This window comes from Schistocerca americana, chromosome 1 (genome assembly GCF_021461395.2).
Source record: "Schistocerca americana isolate TAMUIC-IGC-003095 chromosome 1, iqSchAmer2.1, whole genome shotgun sequence".
Taxonomy (NCBI): domain Eukaryota; kingdom Metazoa; phylum Arthropoda; class Insecta; order Orthoptera; family Acrididae; genus Schistocerca; species Schistocerca americana.
In genome coordinates this window covers 785027851-785032131 of record NC_060119.1, presented here as the reverse complement: position 1 = coordinate 785032131, position 4281 = coordinate 785027851, and positions in this window count along the sequence as shown.

The following is a 4281-nucleotide window of genomic DNA, read 5'->3' as shown; positions in this document are numbered from 1 at the left end:
ACGACTTTGACAGAGGACGGATAGTTACGGCCAGGTGCGTTGCAACTACCATCTCGGAAACAGTGAAGCTGGTCGGCTCGTCGCGTCCTACTTCATCACCAGCTATGGAAGTTGGTCTCAGGAGATGAAACGGCGAAACCACGGTTAGGCGAATAGGTGCCTGATGTCTACACTTCATCACGGAACGTGGAGCTCGGATGCTTTTCCACTCGCTAATAACAGGAACAGCCCAGATCTGTGGCAGATCTGACGACAGTGTAAGACGCTAGTGCAGGCACAAGTATTTTGGAGGACACTGTCTGCACGCATTGTTGAACATTTGGCTCCGCGGCACACGACCCCCCCTCCCCCCAGCTTCCCCGCATGTTCCCATGTTTCCTGAACGACAACCTCAGTTACGATTGCAATGGGCACGGCACCATCGAGATAGGAGCGTGGATCAATGTAAACGTATCACCTGGTTACGGTACGTTGATAATTTTCACTCTTGGGCCGTCTAACTACAACTGAATGACATATAGTTTCTGTGCCGTACGCGTTTCACCTTTATTCTTTGCAATGCATCTTCAGTGGCAGGCAACCAAAACGTAACACTGAAACAAGTGTTCAGTCCCTAGTGCTGCGCAGTCTGAAAAACAGAATTTCATATGACAGTTTTAAGAAGAAGAACAGCTCCAAAAATGAAACAAAAACACAACATGTAGAACAACATTCACGAGACGTGCCACTGAAGATGCCTTACAAAGAATAAAGGCGAAATGAGCATGACACAAAAATTGTGTTCCATACAGCTGTAGATTTGAGTGTCAGGAAGTCTTTTCTGAAAGTATTTGTATGGAGTGTAGCCACGTATGGAAGTGAAACATGGACGATAAATAATTTGGACAAGAAGAGAATAGAAGCTTTCGAAATGTGGTGCTACAGAAGAATGCTGAAGATCAGATGGGTACATCACATAACTAACGAGGAAGTATTGAATAGGATTGGGGAGGAGTTTGTGGCACAACTTGACTAGAAGAAGGGATCGGTTGGTAGGACATGTTCTGAGGCATCAAGGGATCACCAATTTAGTATTGGAGGGCAGTGTGGAGGGTAAAAATCGTAGAGGGAGACCAAGAGATGAACATACTAAGCAGATTCAGAAGGATGTAGGTTGCAGTAGGTATTGGGAGATGAAGAAGCTTGCACAGGATAGAGTAGCATGGAGAGCTGCATCAAACCAGTCTCAGGACTGAAGAACACAACAACAAGAACAGGTGTAAGTAGATGGTCCAAAAGTAAAAATTACCTACCTACTTACCGTAATATTATATTCAACTGAGGATCACAGGACTACAAAAGTTAAAGATGTATCACTTGGTTGCATGAACCTTATTTCTTGTTAGATCAGGTCGATGGTCGTGCACGGATACCTCGTCTCTCAGGCCCATGGCTGCCTGCAACATGGTCCTTGCTGCGGATTCAGGTCAGTGGGGCTGTATTATGCTATGTGGAGTATGGGGGAGGGGAGATGGGGAGACATTCACATGGCTTGATGCGGAAATCGAAGGCACCATGACAGCCGTGGACTATGTCAACATTATTGTGGTCCACCTGCATCCCTTCATGCCTGATGTCTTCCCCGAAAGCTATGGCATCTTCCAGCAGGATACCTGTTAGTGTTGCAGGGCGAAAAAAGTACTAGAATAGGTTAAGGAGAAAGACAGTGAGGTCACATTGTTGTTCAGGCCACCGAATTCGTCTGATATAAACGTGATGAAACACGTCTAGTATGCCCCCAAATCAGTAACCTATAATGTGTGGGTACTACGTGATCTGTGCTTAGATATCTGCTGGCACATACATCCGGAATCCTATCAAGGATTTGTCGAACTTATGCCTTTGCGGAATCACTGCTGTTTAGTGTTCCAAAGTTAGACAGAAACGTTGTTCAGCAGGTCTCGTCAGTGTATCTTTTTTAGTCAATTATTGGCGCTTAGCGATTTCGCTAGGCAATGCCTGTGCTTCAGTACCGGCACGTATTGATAATACATCAGTACTCACAACACGGAGAGGCGATACCAACCCGACTTCCGTCTTCCAACTCAGTCTTGATCTGAACGCCCACTCTACAGTAGCTTCACTCAGAGCGTCTACTAGACTTGAATTCAACTGAAACACAAGTTGCTACTTCCGAATAACAATCGAACATCAGTCGATCGATAATTTTATAAGTTTAAATCATGTTCTCCTATATTTAACACTAAATTTCTTAAGTCTTCCCATTCGTTCTCATACTTTATTTCCTCTTTTTTTATAAATGTTTATTAAAACTCGACAGAGTGAATCGGCTGCGCATTGAAAGCCCCATTGGTTCCTTGCCGGTGAGCAACCCGAGGGCCTTCAGCGAGAAGTGACCGCTCCCGAGAGGGCTCCTAATGTCCTCTGCACCAACACGACTCTTCCTCCCGGGCACACAGAAGGTTTCCGCGCTTAAATGTAGTTAGCGTTTCCATGATTAGTGAAGACAGCTCAGTGCTTGAATATGAAATAAACTTGTTAATGGACCGTGATTTAATTTCGCTACCTCCAAATACTTGTAATGAATTTCGAGTACTACTTGATAGTCATAAATGACAGCCCTATCTTAAATGCAGTTAATTCCATAAATTATCTGGGAGTAGGCATTAGGAGTGATTTAAAATGGAATGATCATATAAAGTTGATCGTCGGTAAAGCAGATGCCAGACTGAGATTCATTGGAAGAATCCTAAGGAAATGCAATCCGAAAATGAAGGATACAGTACAGTACACTTGTCGCAGGTTCGAATCCTGCCTCGGGCATGGATGTGTGTGATGTCCTTAGGTTAGTTAGGTTTAAGTAGTTCTAAGTTCCAGGGGACTGATGACCACAGATGTTAAGTCCCATAGTGCTCAGAGCCATTTGAACCATTTGAACAGTACACTTGTTCGCCCACTGCTAGAATATTGCTCAGCAGTGTGGGATCCGTACCAGATAGGGTTGATAGTAGAGATAGAGAAGATCCAACGGAGAGTAGCGCGCTTCGTTACAGGATCATTTAGTAATCGCGAAAGCGTTACGGAGATGGTAGGTAAACTCCAGTGGAAGACTTTGCAGGAGAGACGCTCAGTAGCTCGGTACGGGCTTTTGTTGAAGTTTCGAGAACATACCTTCACCGAGGAGTCAAGTAGTACATTGCTCCCTCCTACGTATATCTCGCGAAGAGGCCATGAGGATAAAATCAGAGAGATTAGAGCCCACACGGAGGCATACCGACAATCCTTGTTTCCACGAACAATACGAGACTGGAATACAAGGCAGAACCGATAGAGGTACTCGAAGTACCCCCCGCCACGCACCGTCGGGTGGCTTGCGGAGTATGGATGTAGATGTAGATCTAGATGTTTCATCTGCATGTAATGGCGAAATTCATATTATGAACAAACATTTTCTACGTACCAAAAAATTAAAACATTGTAACATTTTGCACTAACTCAAACCGAAATGACACTACCAGAGCATATATTTGTTTTTCCAAGCACAAAACCAATATAATAGACAGTTTCAGTAGGATCCTTCTGTCTAAATAAGTAGAGGATACAAGGTTAACATAATGCAAATATGTTTGTAATAAGAACCAAGGTTTTATCTTAACACGACATGATGAATTACGTGGTTCACAGACATAAACATCTTTTTATGATTCCATACTTGGTGCATGAAGAACATGGCATTTCAATTTCTTATTTCGGTTGACATACTTTTTAGGCATTCAGGCGAGTGGCGCAGTGTTATGCTACGGGCGACATCAGTTGGTCTTCCATGGGGCTTGTGGTAGTAATCAGCTATTAAGTCGTCGTATTGTATATGATCCTTTTAGTAACTGCTAATTTTTTTCTGTTTGAACACTCGAGAGTCCTCAACAATTCCTTCTCTAACACACTAGAGGGAGCTTGCTGCTTTGATGCTGTTCGCCGGGAAATGTATTATCAGGAATTATGAATAGCTCCGTTTGGTGTAACACTAATGTGGAGTTTTGACACATCTTCTCCTTCGATTCAGACTAGCAGAAGTGCCATGTGATTCCTTTCTTTGTACCTTCCTCTCAGTTAGGTATTTCGCATGAAACACAAACTTCAGACACACATTTCTAACAGGTAAAAAACTTACTCATTTTTTATTCACATCAATACATCATAAAATTGTTCAGTATTGCGAATCGTGCAGTTGCGTGTTTGTCGCTTATTGTTGGTTTTTCCGTCTTAAGCTTACTGCAAATA